The sequence below is a fragment of the Lethenteron reissneri genome, chromosome 8 (genome assembly GCF_015708825.2).
Source record: "Lethenteron reissneri isolate LAM-NWPU_2019-01 chromosome 8, ASM1570882v1, whole genome shotgun sequence".
NCBI classification, from domain to species: Eukaryota; Metazoa; Chordata; class Hyperoartia; order Petromyzontiformes; family Petromyzontidae; genus Lethenteron; species Lethenteron reissneri.
This window is the reverse complement of record NC_083786.1, coordinates 2,308,230-2,331,413: the sequence shown is the minus strand read 5'-3', so window position 1 is coordinate 2,331,413 and position 23,184 is coordinate 2,308,230. Positions and strand designations below refer to the sequence as shown.

The 23,184-nt window shown below is 43.1% G+C and overlaps 1 protein-coding gene across 8 annotated transcripts in view; it reads right to left on the bottom strand.

Moving 5' to 3' along the window:
* LPGAT1 (lysophosphatidylglycerol acyltransferase 1) overlaps window positions 1-23,184 on the bottom strand; it is an 81,306-nt gene that overhangs the window by 54,539 nt on the left and 3,583 nt on the right. For 3 of the 8 annotated variants that reach the window (XM_061578487.1, XM_061578471.1, XM_061578466.1), the window contains exon 2: window positions 18,826-18,963. The gene's annotated coding sequence lies outside the window, so the exon portion shown is untranslated. The other 5 variants (XM_061578483.1, XM_061578493.1, XM_061578501.1 and 2 more) reach the window with 5 other exon arrangements.

Below are 23,184 nucleotides of genomic sequence, written 5' to 3'. Positions count from 1 at the left end.
CTCAATTGGAATTATACAAAGCAAGCATGGCCCCCTACTGGCAGACTAATTCACCGGGTCACTCCTGCAAATTAGCTCCATCCTTGTCTCTTGAGTTCTCGCCTAGTTAAAGAAATAAATGCAACTCAAACAGAGGCGAGGCTACACAGGGAGGGAGCTGTAGAACTGCGTGATTCACCAACCCTCGTTCGCTCGCTCTTCCACACTCTTTCGCTTCCTTCTCCACACGCTCGCTCTGCCATTTTATTCCGTGCAATTTAACACTCTCCCCACTGCTCTCATTCTCCAGAGCCGTTCACACACCCATGGCTTTCTTGCAGGAGAGCGATGAAGATGATGGAAATCATGATGACGATGTTATTTCCACTGGTAGGGTGAGCTTACCTTTTCATGCACAGTGCCGCCCCCCCCCCCCCCACTTCAATGCGAATGCAAAGTTTGAGTTTTCAATTAAATTGTATGACACTTTGTAGGCGAAGTGACCCTGAGTTTGTTACGCGAGTGTGGAAGGCGCTTTGCAACTATAATGGTAAACAACAGTAGTGACTTGCTTTGATTGAATAGAATCAAAACATGTATTTACACTGGAGGAATCCGACGAGCTATAAAGCTCTTTTTCACACAAGCCCAATCGGGCGGGTAAGAATGTCACAACAACAAACACGACAAAAACACGATCGGATTGCAAAGTACAGGAAAAGCAAACAAATCACCCAAAAACATGCAAATGAAACTAAACCAAACCCATCCTACCAGGCAAAGCCCACTGAGGTATTATTCAGAAGCGACCTGGCCACAAATGATAGCTCAACAAAGTGGCGTATCATGCGAACATTTACAGCAGCAAAATAATCTAAGTAGTCTCAATGCTCTTGGTTCTTTCGGTAAAGTCACGTAGTTAGAAATAAAATAAATTAAAACAAAACACGACGTTTCGATCGCAAAACAAGCGGTCGTCATCAGGCAAAGGAGTCAGCCTCTAAAGGCAAACTGTTGATAAAGGTTCTGATCTCCAGATAAAATAAAAGCAAACCTCATCCTATATACCACGTCCAGAATGGTATGAGTATTCTATCACATACAAGGCACCATGCTGGTATATGATTCTTTACATGTCACCTGCTCGACAGACAGGTTTCAATTTATCCTGCCCGAAGCTCTCCGCTAGTACTGTAACAGGTTTCAATTTACTGGACCCTGCTAGAAGCTAGTTTCAGTAGGATGTGAAAGCATCAAAACAATACCTGCACCTGTCCTCCTAGGTTACATGATGCACTACGCACGCTGAAGTGCGTAACTTAGTCCCTGTGGTCGTTCGTGCTACCACACAATAACTGATCATGATTTTGCCAACAAAGAGATATGATCATTTATCATGATATTAGTTTACCCATTGTGAAAACTGATTAATTGGGTCTCTCCAAGAAACGTCTCGATGGGATTCCATCTGCTGCTCGCAACTGACAGAGCCAGACGGACCGAATGGCTCCCTCTCGTTTGTAATTTTTGTACATTATTGTGAATTTTATTTAAAAGTTTTATCGTATTGTTTGTTGTGCTTTGCTATACTGTAATTCCAGTCTGACTAGAAAGCTAGCTAACTGCAGTTCACCGCCATAAGCCTTCGAATCTATGCAAACTTTACAATCTATAACTCTTGTAACACACATGCTGTCAGTTACACAACACAACAATAGATTACCAAGTAAAATAACTAAAGAAAAATTGCATCTTCATATGATTCACGATCATTTGACTTAAGTAATATCGTCGTATACTGGTTACCGTTGCTTCAATAATTCACGTTCCGACAACACATTTCCCAAATAACAATAATTTAAGTCTACTATAATAATTAAAGTATGTGCTTGAAAATACTTTTCTGATGAGTTCATTATTTTCTGACAGAACGTGTAGTAAAGTCAATGTGGGTCGTAATGTCACAATGACACTTAAGGCGGGCAGGCTCATGTTTAGTGAAATGCAGTTGAACAACTATGAAGTATTCTTGGTTCTTTTTTGTAAAGTCACGTAGAAGGGAAATAATAAAATAATATTAACATAAAACTGTAAAAATTCTCACGACGTTTCGACTGCAACACAAGCAATCATCATCAGGTGTGAAATCCACAGCAAAAACTTTTGGAAAAAAAAACGCCACTTTTTTTCTGATGAATTTTATTATTTCCCTTCTACGTGACTTTACCGAAAGAACCAAGAATATGAATCCCTGCAGTCACGAAAACTTTAAATAAAAACTATGAAGTAATCTTGTATTCGACCGTGCATTTGCGAATTACACTCTGTTCGTTGCGTTCCTGAGGAATGCGTGAAATAAATAATACAGAATTATAGGGCAAAGCACAGTCCGCGATAACACGTGAGATGCGTACGCAGACTGAACAAAGACCGAGGCTCGTGGATAGCATCTAGAAGCATCCAGCAGCATCCCGCCTTGTGCAATGCAGCGCTGACGCAGCCTTACAAATGCTTATTCCTGCTCGTGTGACAGTTACATTCACTCAATCCCATTATATCCAATTGCCATCCACATTATAAACAATGTATTCCGTCATACATTCATCGCGTTATATCCAATTTGCGTATATATGAGAACAGACGGTACTGTACATCAAAGCAAAAAGAAACAAGATGATAAACAGGTGAAATGTAATTACAAGGCTAAGGTAAACTGATATTGTGACTGCCATCATATCGAGAAATGTAATATTGCAATCTGACGATGCTGCATCTTGCAGTGGTGTGCAAAAGTACAATTAACAACAACAAAAAACTACAACACACTCGTCAACAACACTGCCTCAAAATCCAATATGGAATTGGCAACGTTTGGGGCAAAAGTTATGAAGAAGGGCCACTGCCCGATACGTTGCCGCTTATATAAATATATTAAACGTAACTATTTTTATTTTACCAGGTAAAGCCCGCTGAGCTATGTAGCTCCCTTTTGAGAAGTGACCTGGCTATCAACAATGGTAGCCCTTCCAAGTGGCTTATTATCACGTGGACATTTAGAGCAGCTAAATACTCTAAATGCGTAATGTCGATTCTAGATGTGGACGGAAAAAACGGAGGACCCGTAGAAAAATCTACATGGCCAAGGGGAAAGAAACACGCAAACTTGAAATATACAGGCATCAGGGTCAGGATCGAACCCACGACCTCCTCCATACCAGGCAGAGTTAGTTAAAATCTCGCCACCGCGGCGAGATGTCAACTATGTTAACTGAGCGTTTTGACTTTTGTCGTTGCTAATCCCGTATCGTATCGTGCACGGCAAGCCTAGAGCCGGCACACATTTCCAGGCACAGTGTTCGACTCGGTCGTGCTCGTCAACAGCTCGTGCCAGCAGTGGCAGATGCCAACTGAACCTTATGGCCTGACCCCGGGGTCCCATAAGCCCCCGACTCTCGCAAAAACTGCGTTGCGGCGTCATTTTATGTCCGTTGCAACCGAACGATACAGCAATCTATTCCTCTCGACGAGCTTTACACGATGCGCTAATCAAAGTTGCAAAGTTTTGTTTATGACTATGGCAATTTTGGCAACGACGGGTGCTTGGTGAAGAACGACAGGATGGATTTCTGGTGGGTCGTGGCGTTGATGTGCGCGGTGGGACGGAGTCGCCAAAAATAAATACATTTATTACGATTTTGACTTTATTCGGGATCCTGCGGTCCCGCCATAAGGTTCAACTACCACCGTCCGAGCCACGAGTTCCAGGAAGTGACGAGCGTACTAGGAATTTAGCCCATGTTGATAGTAACCAATTCTCCTTAATAGTGACTCATACACATGGCGCATACATATTGGCCTGCACTGAAGGCATGTGTAAAAAAAACACTCCAATGATGATTTGTAGTGCAGTAACATTCTGCGCGCCTCTCTCTCTACTAACAATATACGGATATAATTGAAACCACAAATATAGTCTTTCCATTCTAAGAATTGAATGGTACATTCAATCTCAATCAGACCACCATAGATGTATGACAGAAATATGAAGCATTGTTCACAAACTCTGTCAGTTATCAGACCGTCAGAAGTGTGTTATTCGCACGGTGATGCTTTTGTAAACTGCGCCCCTCAGATAAACCAGGCCAACCCAGATACGTGATGTTTTTGTGGTGTGTGCAGATACTGGAGACGACGTGACGGACATCAACTGCCTACACCTCGGGACCTGGTTTAATCGCGAAGACGGTGAGATGTTAACTACCTCACCTGGTATACAGGAGGTCGTGGATTCGATCCCGACCCTGACACCTGCTGTATATTTGGAGTTTGCGGTGTCTCTCTCTCCCGTGGTTGAGTGGATTTTTCTCTGGGTCCTAGTCCCCTGAGCTGCCACCCAACTAACTGCAGATTTGCTATCTTGGCCAAGGTGGCAAATATTAATAACCAGTCTATGTCAGTATACTTGCCACCTTGGATTTTTGTGTTGAGTTTGTTGTCCTTCAACCACACCTTTGATTAGCACTGTTGGCAACGCACGGTGAAAGAAGTTCAACATACCTACAAACAAAAGACCTTATGCAGTTTATTACACAAAAACACTAAACTATAGTGGTTATTAATATGTTCATGAGGAAGCCACTTGAATATTACATTATAAAAATTTGCAATAACGGAAGGATTGCATCACCGACATCACATGATACAACTGGCTCGCCGCGGCGCCGTGCAGTACGATCTCCGATTGCCGAAAGTTAAAATTAAACAGTGAGTCCCCACTGCGTGCTATTGTGTTGCCTCTCCAAAATGTGGACAACTTCGAAGGGTTAAACATTTGCTTTTGGTTTGCAATAGAGTTGCACTTTACAGAGCCATTCGGGCCAATCAGATTTAAAAAAAAAATACAGATTAGGATACACATCAAGGCTTATCAGTGTATTCTCCATTCTGGTATCATTATACATGAAGAGCTTGCATCTAGGGGTACTGCAGTCTTAGGGGTTAAGTGGCAGATATTCTCCAGTTAATGTACTACTGTATACATGCCATACTGTTAATGAATATGTTGCAACAAGTTTACGGAAGGGAAGACCTTTGTCTTTTTTTAAGAGCAGAATTTGTTTGATAAAATGTTCTTGTCGAAAAGGTTTCGACAGTGTGTAAAAGTCCCAATTAATTAACCGTCGCATTATTAGCGATCCTGATGACGCTTGGTAAGTCGGTGGGAGTTCTCACAAGAAGTCACAAACACATGGTGAAAGACCCAAAGCAGAAGATCTTCGGCTTCGTTTGTTCCGCAAAGCTTAAGAGCCACAACCCCTTCACCGCATCCCATTGCACAAACGATTTCAGTATATGTGGATACTTGAAGCACCAATGGGAATTAAAAAAAAACTTTCTTGTGTGCGACTGTGGTCACCAGGGACAGACCGTGGAAAATATAACGACTCAGTGCCCAATTCACAAATACGCAGAAGGCGGAGGAGGCATTGCCACAGCGATGATTCACCACTCCACTACTCCTGCTGCAATCATCCGGCTCAACCACCTCAGTGTAAAATTACAGTTGCTCTACAGCAGGGGTGGGGGAACGTCCGGCCCGCGGGCCGTACAAGGCCCGCAAAATCATTTGGTGTGGCCCTGCCAAGGCAACCGCAGGCGGGACTCGAAATTCAATCAATCTAGAAGTAAACCTGGAAAAGCAGTTGCGAGTAGCAACATCATCAACACCAGCTAACGTCACACGCCTCCCCAAAGAGAAGCAGTTCCAGCCATCGCATTAGGGGTGAGTTAATTAACTGTTTGACCAAACATAACAGGCACATTTTTAAGTTAATAATTTTGTATGGCCCGAGAATGATGTTATAAATATCCAAATGGCCCTTGGCAGAAAAAAGGTTCCCCACCCCTGATCTACGGCAACATCGGCTACTGTATTTGAAGAAGTGATTTTGAACAATGTAGCTTCATTACTCTTTGGTTCTTTCGGTAAAGTCACGTAGTTAGAAATAAAATAAAACAAATCATTATTAAGAGCCTCGACATGGGGCAGTCCAATAAGAAAGGCGTCGAATGCCCCCACACAGTACTAGGCATGGTCGAATTCTAAAACTCAGGATCCCGGACAGATTTGTTTTGTTTAAGTTGCAAAGCAAAAGGGAAATAAGGGCTCACAAGTGATGTCATCACATCTATCCCTCTATTTAAGGAACAAAACAGCAGGATTTCTCCACAAATCTGGTTGTCGCCTGATGAAGCTAGTTGTAATTACTGGCAAAACGTCGTACTCAGATTGTAAATGTGTGGCTTTGCTCTCCAACACACAACCGGTGTGCTGTACTAGTGTAAGGACAGTACGGGGTGATGTAGGGACAGTACGGCTCACCGTGGCCATGGTTACTAATTCACGTAATGGGAACAGACAGGATCACGTTAGGGTAATGTGGGACCTAAGTGGTCACTAATAATGATTGATGCGACAAGCTTTGACAGGGTTGGGTGAGGGGAAGCATGGGACCTAACGGTCGTTAATTGTAATAAGGGCAGGGACAGACAGGGCCAGGTGCGGTGAGAGAGGGTTCGGGAATAGAGGCGTGGCCGGGTCGTGAGGGGGATAAAAGCCGGCGTGAACCGGGGCTCTGGGCTGCTGTTGTGGGGGAACTGCCGTCGCTGTCATCACCTTGGAGCGGGTCGTGTTCATCATCCTGGAGTGAACACCTTGTAGTCTTGGAAGGCTAGAGTTATGTTGTCTCAGAATAGAGTTATCTAAGTTACCCAAGTGTATATAGTCACTCGCGGTTACTTGTTAAGTAACAGTAAGTCGGTGGACTTTATTTTGTTACAGCAGCCCTTTTGCTCACTTCAGCAATTGTTTTTTGCTGTGGTTGTCCCACCTGATGACGGACGCTTGTGTTGCGCCCGAAACGTCGTGATTTAATTGTATTTTATACCTATGTGACTTTACCGAAAGAACCAAATAGTATAAACTTAAAAGCTCAGCCTGAACCTAAAAAGTGCAGGAGTTCACAAAACCAACACAGCGATAATTGAAATGAAGCTATGAAATTACATCATTCGTTTTTTTTATGCAACCCTTGTCCAAGGCCTTTCATTTCAATTCACTCATTTTTTTTCTGTTACAAATGTACTGTGGTATAAAGTGCCGACTCAACACCTTAAACACCATTTAAAAATCTGTACATTTTAAGCCACGAATAAAAAAAATCCAAGGTACTTCTTCCCAGAAAATTACATGTCACTTTTGATGCATTCTACCTCGGTGCATATCATCAGCATATCATTTCTAACGATGAATAATGGGCACGCAGTAACAGGTTACTCAAGGTCCCACATGCTGAGAAAAAAAGTGTGCATTACTTTAGGACTTTCTATACTAGGCTAAAAACCTTACCCAAAAGGGGTCAAGCGATGCGCATTACTAAATTACCAATATCACTCAATGCAGACTGCCACACGCATGCAATGCACACGACCACTAAACGAGGTTGAAACACACACTTTCTACAATATCGTGCCATCGAAGCGGGCGCTGTGTAACCAATATGCGCACGTGTGCGCTAGCAATGTGCGCGTTTGATGATGACCACAAAATTGTGGTGATCATCACGGTGACCACAATTGTGATCATCACAATGACCATAATTTTGTGATCATCACCATCATAACAACAAAAACACAAAAAAAATACTAATTATGCAAGGTGAGACAGGATTGTTGTTTAAAGCGCAGGCGTTCAAAAGGACGTTTTCCTCTTCCATACGATTTCCATATCTGCGATGGCTTGCTGACCCCACGAACATTCATCAGAGCGCTGTAGAGGATTCAAGAATGGGGTTGGGGTGAAGCGGTGGCGGCGGGAGCAGGTGGGTTGCGGGAACGAGGGAGGGGGAGTATTGAGCAAGGTGGGGAGGGGGAAGCAAGCGAGTGAAACGGGAACCCAGAAGGATAACAACGACGATGGCTCATTGATTTTTTTTCGGTGGCAGCGCAACCCGACCAAGAAACCCTTCGGCGACCTCCCCCTCACGTTGGTCGTGACCTACATTTTGGGAAATGCTGATAAAATAACAATCATACCTTGGCAATATCCCTGCTATATTTCACGTCGCATTGTATAAAATGGGCTAGTCAGATATACTTTAGTGCTTTCGTAAATCGGCAGTCCTCTCGCTCCGGTCACAGCGTGTAATTCGCGTGTTTGTGGGATAAACATGCTGTGCAAGTGTAGCGTCGTGTACAGTGTCTCTGTGGTGTAGCGCCAGTACCGAGAGAAGGGCGGTACTGTAGGTGTGGATTCTGTCTCTAGCACCGGGATGAGTACAGAACGGAAGGGCCCCAAGGGGCCATAATTCGGGTGACAGCGAGAGAGAGGTCGGGTGAGGACATGGTCGTCTGGGTGAACCCGAGAAGGCACGTGACCGGATGAGGTAGTAACGAGGGCCAAGGAGGAGGTGAGAGGGACACGTGATGTGGGCCCAGAGTCTCCGAGAAGGATCTAGAACGGGGGCGTGGCCAAGGGCGGAACCTGGCCTCGCCGCAGCCCATAAAGGCCGAGTCCCGAGAGCAATTTCGGATGTTCGTCTCTGGGAATGGAATCCACCAGCTACGGCTTCGGTCTTCGGGCTTCACGCACGTCATCGTGGACCAGGCAGGGAGTTAGCTGACCGGGTCCGAGTATATAGTTATCCCATTGCGTGGTTACGTAGTTACACGTGGTGGTTACCACCCTATATCGTTTCCCGTCAAGTGGTTATATGGTTACCCCGTTGTATTAAGAATAAACGTGTTGCCTCCAAGTTCGAGTGTGCGCCTCTGTGGAACCCACTACACAAGTACTGGGCAAATCCCGTATAATTAACGACGAAAAAAGTGGCAGAAAAGTATTTTCAACGGATACATGAATCAGGCCCCATTCCTGTAGTTCAACAAAGCATCCTGGGTCAACGGCAGTGCCATAAACCAGAATACCACCACCTGGTGCCCCCCCTCCCCTTTGGTCGTAATTTAATAAACGGCTGGATTCTTGGCGAGGCCAATTTATGCCATTAAAACGTGGAATTTCACCGTGGCTTCAGCACTCCAACTTGAGACTGAATATTCCCAGCGTGCACCTTGGCATGGGACACACTGGTACGCACGTACGTTGAACTTCTCTCACAACTCACGTAACCAACCGTGCAAATGCACAATGTGGCAAAACGGTAGTACCTGCACAGTGCTGGGGGCACACTCCACTCGGACCCACTGGCGAGCTGAGTTTGATTCCTGGCCAGGGCTAACGCCATTGCCAAGTGACGCCTGAACGGCTCATGGGGTCCCCTCCTCCAACTCCCTCCCACACCCACCCTCCAGAAAGCTACACGGACCAGCGTGGTGAAGCATGACCAACAACCCCCAAGACTAACACAGATTGCCAAAGGAATGTAAATTATTGCCAAATAAGTAACCCTTCATTAAAGTAAGTGTACTTGACTGCCCTTTGTCAAACCCACTGCTGGATGAAGGCCTCCCCTTGCATATCAGTTGCTTAACCATACTTCACCATGCTGGTCAGTGAGGCTCAATGAACGACTTCACTTGCCACTGATGTTTTTCAGTGGCCGGGAATATGACTCGGGTCACTGGGTTATATCGCAGTGTGTTAACACTACAAACGCCATCAACAACGCTGTTTAGACGTTTACATTCCTTCCTTCTGAAGTGTTTAAAGCAACCACACCAGCTAGACCAGGGGTCGGCAACCTGCGGCTCCGAAGCCGCATGCGGCTCTTTAAGGGTCACTTGGTGACGTTATTTACTAAGCACCATCGTCTCGTACTCACCAAGCATTGAAATACCGATTTCGACGAAAGAAAATGGCTCTTCTTGTTCGTTTGAGTGTCGCTCCCTGGGCTCGACTGACGTTTCCAATCACAGAATTTTAGTTAATAACTGGACAACAAAATATTCAAACTGAGCAGCTCATTAACATAATTAGTATGTTTAAAAGGTTGTCCAAATCTGAATCTAACACAGTAATAACAAGTGCCTCCCCTCCTTTGTAAAACAGAAACGATATCTATTCAATGGCAAACTTCACCCCTGGGGGCATTTAATGATCACTTAAAAAACCAGAGTGGAGAGAGTGAAGAGATGTAACCAAAACAGAAAATCCACACAGTGGCAGTCCACAAGCTGGGTGCAAGGACTTGAATCACAGCACTTGCCCCAAGATTTATGGGCTTACATGCCATGGTGGCGAGATGTTCTCTCCCTCGCCTGGTATACATGAGGTCGTGGGTTTGATCCCGACCCTGACGCTTGTGTTTTTGCAGTTTGCGTGTCTCTCTCCCCGTGATCGGGTGAATTTCTCTCCGGGTCCTCCGGTTTCCACATGTTGAGCCACTTCGTTGAGCCATCATTTGTGGCCAGGTCGCTTCTGAAAAAAAAACTACATAGCTCAGTGGCCCTTATCTGGTAAAATAAAAAGTTTAGTTTAGATTATAGTGGTGCCAACCAATTAACATTACTTGGGATTTTAAAGGGATTTCGTGGACATGAACTTCGATTCCAGAAACATCCAAACTAATGAGGCATCTACATAACGGGAATTATCATTTAGGCTAACCTCTCGTCATGGCGCTTAAGAGAATTGTGATTATCATCATCCATGATCTGTGCACTGCTGGACTTATGCCTTCCCAAGTTGTTGCCATTGGGCATGGGTCTTGAAAATGCAACAATCGCCGAGCCACCTGCACATGAGCTGATCTCACTGCTGCAACTATGTGGTGGTCATCCTCTCGGGGAATGCTCCTTCCTTGACTGCCATGCCATTGTCAGTATTGACCAGCAGCCAATCATCCCTTCCATTGTGTGTCCTGCCAAATCTCACTTGCTCGTACTAAGAGTCAAGTGACAGTTGTCTGATTTGCGTGCATTCCCCCCAATCCATGTCCGTGTGTTATAGCTGTCACTTTAATGCAATCCCAAGCATATCCCTCCCCACACTTATTTGTGCAATGTTCAGCTGTCTCATTTTTATTGCCAATGGTGTATTTGTCTCTGGCCCATGTCATCCTTGGAGGGACGATATGTTAGTTGTTGTTCATGATCAAGTTATTTAATTTAAAAAAACACTCCAATCTGCTCTCGCTAGCCAACTCATTTAATCATATTTATCCCTGGTGCTCATTCAATAAACGACCCGATGTTAACACACTCTGATGTGTTTTCCAGCTTTGTTTCCTCCAGCAAATATTCGTTTAACGAGAACTGGTAACATTTGGTTTAGTCATTTATCTTGAGCCCAACATTGCAGCCTTTTTTTACCAAGTTCTTCAATCATTTACTATAATTACTTTCCACTGACATAATCATTACAACAACGTAAGGTTGGCGTTCTCACCGTTAATGCCTTTATTTTTGTCCAAAGCATTTTTTAAAATATCTTTTAATGTTGCTGTGAATAACTCTGGCGAACTAAATTTGCAAACTTTAACAAATTAAATAACTCAAGACCTGAATCATGTAATACTTCAAGATTTGAAAGATGCTTAATTCATTCTTCTATTAATAAATGGAGGCAAAACTGAGGAGAAATATTACGGTCTCGTTTGCCTCATATCTATCACAAGTATATACATAGTTAATGAATATCACTGGTAACAGAATAATGGTCAATTTATTTCCAACCAACCGCAACAGCAAGCTGCATTTGGCGAAGTTCTTTCTACCATTGACCGCATGCATACCCTTTATCAGATCCTGAAAAAGACACAACGAATATCAAATACCATTATGCCTTTGTAGGTGATGAAAAGGCAATTTGATTTGGAGGCATTGCACTGTCACCCAAGCTCTCACAAACCAAGGCAAAAGTAATCATTAAAATATATATATATCTAGATAAAATAAGAACCATTCACGAGGTTCAAAATTCAACAATGATGGTGCACAAAAAAGGTAACAAAACACAAATTGGAAAGAGAGTTTGGCAGGGAGATACGCTCTTGCTATCAAGATTAAGAAACAGCAATACGGCGTAACTGCTCAAATCTGTATATCTCAGCAGGTTAAGACAGGAGGATCAGAAATTCCAGCACATGTATAAGAAAAATGTTTTAAGACTGGAATTAAATATTATGACTGCGGAAAAAGTGTTTTGAGTTATGCACACTATCGCTATACAGGCAATCCTCGACTTACAAACACCCAACTTACGAACATCCACAATAATGAACACGCGACTTGCTAACATCCACACTTACAAAATCAGCTTCCATCTTACCTATAAAAGTCATTTTTTGTCTGTCTATCTGTCCGTCTGTCTGTGTGTGGACACACCTTGTGATGCATTTAACTCACAAACTGCTGGCTTTACGTTTCAACAAACTACACACGTACGACGCGATAAGCCCCCGACCGACAAATCGCGATACATTTTTCCCATTCGTCAAATGTAAAGTAGTTAAATTAACAATTTACTCCTTTTATAAGCACAGGGCGGCGCCAAAGCACAGATCTGTGCATGCGCGAGAACGCTCCCTCGGTGGGGGGGGATTTCTCATTCGCGTTCAAAATTCAACAACAAAAAACATAACGCTGAGGTAAATTCTTCAAAGTGTGATGTCCTCTTCTCCCCCCACCACCCCAATGTGTGCAGTTACTACTATAGAGTCGGTAGATACTACGATAGTCCATAGCTACTACTACTGTAGTGCGGGCAGGGGGATGGTGGGGGGGGTAGCGGCCCAGCCCCAGGCAGCCAAGGCACCACCTCGGCCGGCTGGGCAAGCTAGGCGAGACCGGGGCCTCTGGGACTAGGCCTCACCACGGCACTCTGTTAAGTTAGTAGTTAACTGCTATAGAGTCGATAGACACTATTATAGAGTCGGTATATACGACTATAGAGTATGTGATACTCCTGTAGAGTAGGTAGATACTACTGTAGAGTTTGTAGTTACTGCTGCTGTAGAACGGGTGGTGGGGGGGGGGGGTGTAGCAGCCCAGCCCCAGCCTGCCAAGGTACCATCTCGGCCGGCTGGGCAATCTAGGTGAGGCCGGGGGCTCTGCACGGGTTTAGGCCTGACGACGCCACTCTGTTAAGTTAGTAGTTAACTGCTATAAAGTCTGATAATTGTTTTTTTACCCTACTATCTGGCAACAAAACTGACACCTTTTTACAAGGAGTCATGTTTGCATAGACCGCAATACCTGCAGTCATAATACAAACAAAAGAAATAACTCTGATAATGTGCACTGTCCTTGAAGTTGATTGGTCCACACCCGAGACAGCTTTCCTTAGAGCTTAGTCTCACATGGGTTGGACCAGATGACGCCAAAAGGCGCACAACTCAAAGACAATGCACCATCAGAGTATGAGAGCTCGGGGCAAGCATCAACACTATGGGAACCTCATTTGCCAGCAAAAATATGATAATTGTTTTTTTACCCTTCTATCTGGCAACAAAACTGACACCTTTTTACAAGGAGTCATGTTTGCATAGACCACAATACCTGCAGTCATAATACAAACAAAAGACATAACTCTGATAATGTGCACTGTCCTTGAACATGACTCCTTGTAAAAAGGTGTCAGTTTTGTTGCCAGATAGAAGGGTAAAAAAACAATTATCATATTTTTACTGGCAAATGAGGCTCCCATAGTGTAGATGCTTGCCCCGAGCTCTCATACTCTGATGGTGCATTGTCTTTGAGTTGTGCGCCTTTTGGCGTCATCTGGTCCAACCCATGTGAGACTAGGCTCTAAGGAAAGCTGTCTCGGGTGTGGACCAATCAACTTCAAGGACAGTGCACATTATCAGAGTTATGTCTTTTGTTTGTATTATGACTGCAGGAATTGCGGTCTATGCAAACATGACTCCTTGTAAAAAGGTGTCAGTTTTGTTGCCAGAAAGAAGGGTAAAAAACCAATTATCATATTTTTACTGGCAAATGAGGTTCCCATAGTGCTATAAAGTCGATACATACTATCATAGAGTCGATATATACGACTATAGAGTAGGTAGATGCTACTGTAGAGTCAGTAGATACGACTATGGATTCAGTAGATACTACGATAGTCATTAGATACTACTGTAGAGTTGGTTGATACTACTATAGAGTCGGCAGATACTACTATTGAGTCAGTATATACTACTACAGTCAGTAGATACTACTACAGAGTCAGCAGATACTGCTAGAGTCAGCAGTTACTATTATAGTCAGTGGATACTACTGCAGAGTCAGTAGATACTACTACAGAGTCAGTAGATACTACTGTAGAGTTAGTAGGGACTACTTTAGTCATTAGTTACTATTGCAGAGTCAGTAGTTACTACTATAGAGTGGGTAGATACTACTGTAGGGTCAGTATCTTCTTGGTTCTTTCGGTAAAGTCACGTAGTAGGGAAGTAATAAAATAATAAAATAAAACATAATAAAATAATATAATTTATTATTTTATTACTTCCCTACTACGTGACTTTACCGAAAGAACCAAGAAGATGAATCCCTGCAGTCACGAAAGCTTTAAATCGAAATGTAGGGTCAGTAGTTACTACAATAGTCAGTAGCTACTACTGGGCTCAGTAGATACTACTGTACATTCAGTAGATACAACTGAGTCAGCAAATACTACTATAGTCAGTAGACACTACTGTCAAGCCAAATACTATTGGAGAGTCCGATACTACTATAGACTCATCAGATACGACTCACTCTCGTGTATGTACTACTATGTAGGGTGTGTAGGTATATATGCCTACGTGGGGGTAAAGATATTTTTGAGGGGGGGGGGGGGATGTCGACAATTTTCGAAAACCTTTCAACTATTTACCCCCCCCCCCCCCCCCCCCCCACTTTCTATAACTTTTTGAACTTCTGCAAGCTTCTTATAATTTTGTTGACGGACAAATGGACAAACGGCCTGCTGGGCTTTCACAATAGCTTAGTATTTGTGTATGTATATGTTATGTTTTTAAGCGAAGTTTTGAAATACATTTTTCCCCCGGGCAACGCCATGTACTTCCCGCTAGTGAGATATATATTCTTGTTAACATCGACTTACGAACGCGAACTCGCACTTGCGAACTGAACCGCGGAACTATTTTGTTCAGCAAGACGTAATGAGTCACGCTAGGAGTGAGTATGTGTGTTCGCGTGAGGGTACATTTGTGTGAAAATGAGTATGTGTGAAAGTGAATGTGCGCGTGTGTGTACGTGATGCCCATGCCCCCGTGTGTGTGTATGTGGGGAGCAGCAGTGTAATGGTTAGTGTGCTGTGCTACCAACCCAGCGACCCGAGTTCGATTGCTGCTCACGACCAATACCGGTGATGAATATCTGAATGGGTCCTGGGCCTCCCCTAGGTCGACTCAGCCTCAAATGAGTACCTCGTGCGGTGTGTAAGCATCGAGACAAATGTGGCTGGGCATGGTGCTGGCCACCCACCCCCTCGTGTGCCAGCCTTCAAAATTTCTCACTAACAACACTTTCCCCGACAGTCTGGTAAGATTATATGGGGGATCATTGTTGTTGTGGGTGAGTGTGTGCGTGTGCCCTGTGTGCGTGTAATTGTGTAGACTCATGCCTCTTCCGACAAGCAAGCCAGCATCAGGACTCAAGGTAAATAAAAAATAAAACGGATTTATTTTCTCTATTTCTATTTATTTTATGTTCTTTTATTTTATTTACTACACAGTATTTATTACAGCATTACATACAAATGTAAAATATTTCTTCTTATTTTCTAGTTTAACAGTGCTTTCCTCTTTTGTTGAAAGTTTAACACATTTTATAATGCCTTTTGTGCATTTAAATCAAGAACATCATTCCGTTCCGACTTACGAACAGGTCTCAGGAATTAAACCCGTCCGTAAGTCGAGGACTTTCCCGTATGGTGCATAATTGTATTCTATGGCCTGTGATGCAACACGCTTCACCACGAAGCATAAGTCAGGGCAATACTTGTATTGTTATTTTTATATTCATGAAAGCAGATGACACCATCCATGACTAGCGATAAGACGACAACGTACAGGGCACTCCACTCACCCCATGCCCTTTAACTCTTCCCAGCATCTCCGCGGATAATAGAACGCAAGAACTGAAAACCCTTGATCAGCGACAGCGCAGAGTGGAGGAAGTTCTCGTATTTCCTTAGCCATCAAACTAAGCTACAGCTTGTCTGAAGTAATACAAAAATAACATGTAGAATATCATTATAAAGATTGTAATCATGTTAGGCCACCCTGTATTGTGGAAAATAAGGGGTATGGGCTGGAGTGGCCTAGAGGAGTTATGCTACAGGTAAACACAGTCCCATTAAAGTAACTGCTCTTATCTCTGAATGATCTTGGACCCTAAATACCAATGCCCCAGGGCAAAACGCACTACTGCAATATGCAATACCAAGTTGCCATATTATGTATGTATGTGTCTCTCTCTATGTATCTCTGTGATATCTGTCTCTGCTTATATGTCTGTCTATATGTCTCTGGTTCTGTGTTTTATCTCTGTTTTATCTCTATCTCAAATTTAGCATTCTCAGGAAGAACGTAATCAACCAGGTAGGGTGTTGACTGTTATGTTATCCGACTCTCTGTTGTATTACATTACATTTCTAAGTATACTAGATTTGTGTTTCTATTTCATTTATACCTGATGATGATTGCTTGTGTTGCAATCGAAACGTCGTATGCTAGTATTTAATTTATTATTTTCTCTTTATACGTGACTTTACCGAAAGAACCAAAAGTAATTCCTGCAGTCACGAAAGCTCCAAATTAAGTTTAAGTTTGCCATATTAACTTCATTCGCAGAGCTATTGCTGTGTGTCTAGTGTTATGTTTCTATATGATAAACAAATATGTACGTTTGTATAAACACCCATGACCGTGGAACGATGTTTTAGAAAATACCAAACGGGGATGGAGGGAATGGGGAGTTGCCACACTGTTACAATTCAAGGGTCAAAGCGTCTTGCTGCTCAAACAGGCAGAAATGCTGGGCCAGACGTGAGATCCAACACAGCTCCCGCTAACATGTTTTCCAATTCTTATGAAGTTGGCATCATTTTCGCAGTCCATGCTACGCCACAATTCCTTCGAAAAAGTAGTTCTTCAAAACACTGTTATCATTATAAATGAACGCGGTGTTACTTATTACAAGTTAAATTTGCTTCATTTTAAGTAAAAAGTATAAAGCTCATGCACAACATATATAAACAGCAAATATGGAATCTCATAACAGACGGAAAAGCAATCAAAACCCACCATTAATACATTGACAGAACTTCATATTATCAATGTTCAATATAAAATGCATTATGCTCCTTTCAAACATGTACATGGGAATGTAAATTAGCATCCATGACTGTAAATACTTGTTAAATGCAGCAAATACTTAAATTCCCGTCATAACAGGCAGCCCCCCCCCCCGCCATAGGAACACTCAGTCGTGTTGAAACAAAATGCTTCATTTAAAGGCACTTTACACATTTCCATGGAAGGCTTAGACTGTAGTTACACATTAGCCCTGACAGGAGATAACAGAAGAAGAAAGAAAGGGCTATGTGGCTGCCCCAGTATAATTTTATTGCAGTGTGTGGCAATGTGGCCACGTGGAGTGGCGGTGGCTTCGGCACTGCAGTTATAGAAAGGGCTTCACGTGCCAAGTCAGGCCGCCAGGTTAGGATAATCGACCCGGCCTCATCATCAACTTCTGTGGTAAATAAAACTATAGCGCTACGTTGGTGGGGGGGAGTGCACAGTGGCAACGTGGCCCAGCCTTGGTAATGTGGACTTTCCACTGTGACCTCCAGGTCGCCTGGAGGCGATGAGATCTGCCACATTGCCTGTTTGAGCGTGGAGACACTTTGACCCTTGAATTGTAAGGGTGTAGCAACTCCCCCCCCTCCTTCCCTCCGACTGGTATTTTCAAAAACATCGTTCCACGGTCATGGGTGTTTATACAAACGGGACACATTTGTTTATCGATATATTAATTTCCTCTGGGACTGTAAGAACAACTCGCGATGAAGCACCACATGAAGGCTCAATCACGTCCAGTTGTATACATGAGGAAATTGAAGTGCTATGAACGACAGTTAAATGTGGTCTAAAGTTCCGTTGGTAAAGTTGTGGAAAACCCACGAGGCATAACGTGAACTCGAGCTACGCTAACACTCAAAAGGAGTGCAAGAATGAGCGTGAATTAATAATTACATTGTGGAGAATGGAAATGAGGAACAAATACCATCGATCACAATCGGCTCCCTATAACAATTTAACACGTATGCTTTCACGATTTGGCAGGTTTTGTTTACGTAACAAACCTTGCTTTTTGGCTGTGTCGGGTTTAACGAGACAATTTATATTTACACGATCGAACCCAAAAAAGTCTCTACTGTGGTTCTTATACCAAGCCAAGTCACAATTTGAATTCTTAGAATTCAGGAAAAAACAACCACAATCAACCATTGCAGTCAAACACAAGCGATGCGTTATAAATGATCGCTTAACCAAGTGGCTTATCAAGTGTCAATTTACAGAAGCGGCCAAATACTCTAAATGCGTGATGCCGATTCTAAACGTGGAGGGAAAAAAACGAAGGACCCGGAGAAAAAGAGAGAGAAAGAACATACAATCTCCAAATATACAGCAGGCATCATGGTCGGGATCGAACCCACGACCTCCTGCACACCAGGTGAGGGAGTTAACGTCTCGCCACCATGGTGCCCGAACTGTTCACAACCACAACGCAGTATTTATGCGGAACACGACTATCATTGTCTATAACGTTCACACACATGATATATATTTTTTTACGCTTTTCGTCAATTCGTACCTTTCTCTGGTGGCAGGTGGTGCCTGTGCAGTGATTTCAGCTGGAGGAGGGAACCCAAGAGGAGAGTGGGGGGGTGCAAATCCTCCAGCGACCTTCAAAGGCCTCCGCCAAAATACCTCTCAACTTGGAAAGCAGCTCCTAAAGGGGGTGCCAAGCACATTCGACAACAACGCACGACAAATCAGAAAATAAGTTGTCATCCGATTTGGACAAAAAAAACCAACACACGCTTTAGAACGTTTACATGCAGATGCGTGACGACCTCTGCAGATGGTACCGTGTGACTCGTGCAGCAAAGCCTGATAAGACTGGGCACGCTGGTACAGACAAGCAAGCAACCGTGCACCTTGCACTCGAAGCAAACATTGAAGATTTGAATGCAAGACCATGGAAACATTGATCATCTTTTAATTATTAACCGAGCCGAGCTGGATGCCACAAAAAACACACACAAACACACGCAGACCCCATTTACACATGCACGGATAGACTTTGAGGACAATTGTTGTTAGCGAGCACCTATTGAAGTCAGCGTGGCGTACAAGGAACCTGATGTATCAACTCCAATCCCAACTGGCTTTGTCACCTTGGTGCTGTCAACGTCACACACAAAGTACTTTATTTTGGTGCAGAATTGACCAAGAGGAAACCCAGCCCAATAATCACCACTTGTCACTGTGTATTAAAACGTATTTGCTGGAATCCTAGTGCAGTGGAAAACATATCTTTGTATAACCCCTTGTAGTAATAACATATACACAGACACGTAAGCATATACACACGTGCGCGTGCCGTCTTATTTTGCCAGCAACTAGCTTTGTCTTTTCTTTGCCAATGGTGAAATGTAAATGGTATTGTACCATGTATCCTTAATTTAATGTATTCTTTATCGAACCAAGCTGTGGTAACTTGCGCTGTCAAATTTACTGAGGGCCATAACAAAAAGAACAACCCACAGGGAAAGATGTGATGTTTCAGTTATAGCAGATAATGTTTCAGATGTCACAAGTAAATAACTAAGCAGCGCCCTTCATATACAAAACAGGGAAAGCTCCCAAGCCAGACGGAATGGCTGAACATCAAAGCCGGACAAGTAATTTAAACAACATTAAGCTGACCTATTTATGAAAATGTTTACAAAGGAATGAAATACCCATAAGTTGTGGACTGGTTTCTGACTCACGGTTCAAAAAGGCAATCAAACCTGATCTCAAAAATTGCCGACCCATTAACCTACTATCACATATACTCTACATAAATTATTCTCAAAGATGTCAAGAAAATTAAATACAGTCACGGAAATGTAAGAGGCCAATCTATGACGGGAGCAAGTTGTATTAGGAAATGTGTCCACCAGTGACCACACATATACAAATATGTCCACCAGTGCCCACACATATACAAATTTGTCCACCAGTGACCACACATATACAAATATGTCCACCAGTGACCACACATATACAAATTTGTCCACCAGTGACCACACATATACAAATATGTCCACCAGTGACCACACATATACAAATATGTCCACCAGTGACCACACATATACAAATTTGTCCACCAGTGACCACACATATACAAATATGTCCACCAGTGACCACACATATACAAATATGTCCACCAGTGACCACACATATACAAATTTGTCCACCAGTGACCACACATATACAAATTTGTCCACCAGTGACCACACATACACAAATATGTCCACCAGTGACCACACATATACAAATATGTCCACCAGTGACCACACATATACAAATTTGTCCACCAGTGACCACACATATACAAATTTGTCCACCAGTGACCACACATATACAAATTTGTCCACCAGTGCCCACACATACACAAATATGTCCACCAGTGACCACACATATACAAATTTGTCCACCAGTGACCACACATATACAAATATGTCCACCAGTGACCACACATATACAAATATGTCCACCAGTGACCACACATATAAAAATTTGTCCACCAGTGACCACACATATACAAATATGTCCACCAGTGACCACACATATACAAATTTGTCCACCAGTGACCACACATATACAAATTTGTCCACCAGTGCCCACACATACACAAATATGTCCACCAGTGACCACACATATACAAATTTGTCCACCAGTGCCCACACATATACAAATATGTCCACCAGTGACCACACATATACAAATTTGTCCACCAGTGACCACACATATACAAATTTGTCCACCAGTGCCCACACATACACAAATATGTCCACCAGTGACCACACATATACAAATTTGTCCACCAGTGCCCACACATATACAAATATGTCCACCAGTGACCACACATATACAAATATGTCCACCAGTGACCACACATACACAAATATGTCCACCAGTGACCACACATATACAAATTTGTCCACCAGTGACCACACATATACAAATATGTCCACCAGTGACCACACATATACAAATTTGTCCACCAGTGACCACACATATACAAATTTGTCCACCAGTGCCCACACATACACAAATATGTCCACCAGTGACCACACATATACAAATTTGTCCACCAGTGCCCACACATATACAAATATGTCCACCAGTGACCACACATATACAAATTTGTCCACCAGTGACCACACATATACAAATTTGTCCACCAGTGCCCACACATACACAAATATGTCCACCAGTGACCACACATATACAAATTTGTCCACCAGTGCCCACACATATACAAATATGTCCACCAGTGACCACACATATACAAATATGTCCACCAGTGACCACACATACACAAATATGTCCACCAGTGACCACACATATACAAATTTGTCCACCAGTGACCACACATATACAAATATGTCCACCAGTGACCACACATATACAAATATGTCCACCAGTGACCACACATATACAAATTTGTCCACCAGTGCCCACACATACACAAATATGTCCACCAGTGACCACACATATACAAATTTGTCCACCAGTGCCCACACATATACAAATATGTCCACCAGTGACCACAGATAAAAACGGCACCTATAAAAAGACGCACGCGAATGAAATTCCATTCACGCCGAGACATTTTTGTTAAATACATTTGATTAATTGTAAATGTAATCATCTAAGCTCTCACAAACCAGGCTTGAACAAAATAATATGTACAGTATATCCATGGTAAACAAAAACTCCGTCAAAGAACCACTACACTGAATATGAACACAGCATAAATGACAAAACAGAAGGGGCAGTAATCCAATGAGATTTGCTTTGACTGTGGCGAATTACAAGAGCCGAATACATTTTTCTGAAAAATTGGATGGGAGAAAGCGGGCATTGGAGAAAAGGGATACCATTGGATGGGAGAAAATGCATAACAATGGATGGGAGAAAAGGAATAACATTGGATGGGAGAAAAGGCATAACATTGGATGGGAGAAAAGGAATAACATTGGATGGGAGAAAAGGGATAACATTGGATGGGAGAAAAGGCATAACATTGGATGGGAGAAAAGGGATAACATTGGCTGGGAGAAAAGGCATAACATTGGATGGGCGAAAAGGGATAACATTGGATGGGAGAAAAGGCATAACACGCGTCGAGAACGTAAATAGCCATTTCATAATTGCCGACAATGGGAATTAAAAACAAGCAAGGGACTACAGGAAATGACTGCGAAGTTTGTGGCACCAGATAAAGGGGGCACGTTTTCAATTCAATGAAGAGAGAGGCTAACGAGAGGATGGCACACATTTGTAGAACATGAACTTCGTAATTGAGAGGCATACACCAACCGAATGTGCTCGCATGAGTATGATTTCAATGAGTGGATATGATATTCCCAGATTTTTTACATATGGGACCATACCACATGATCACAAAGAATTGTAGCAGGAAGCGTGGAGAGATGCCATGCCCACTGAGAGACTGGGATAGGAGTATTAAAGAATGTGGGCACAAATGCCAATGAGACATCACGCTGACCTGCTTGCTCATGGAAGATGTGTTGCTTGGCACATTTGCTATGTTGGGTTGATGGCCAATAGGTCGAGACTTGCAATGGGAAGACAGGACAACTACCGTTGAGACGGAGTGTGGTGGAGTGATGCCATTCACGTGTACAGGAATTAGCGAGGCCTTGATACAAAAAAAGAACAGGACAGCGAGTGATGGATGTAGGAGAGGCATTCTTTCAGCAGTTGACATGCAATAAGTGACATTACTGTATACACATGCTAACATGCGCTACCGTACGATATACGTGTGCCCTGCCATATTGTAATCACACAGATACAGGGGGTACATAGGCACACACTACACTACACGTGACGACTCACACAACACTACACTACACATTTACAAACACAC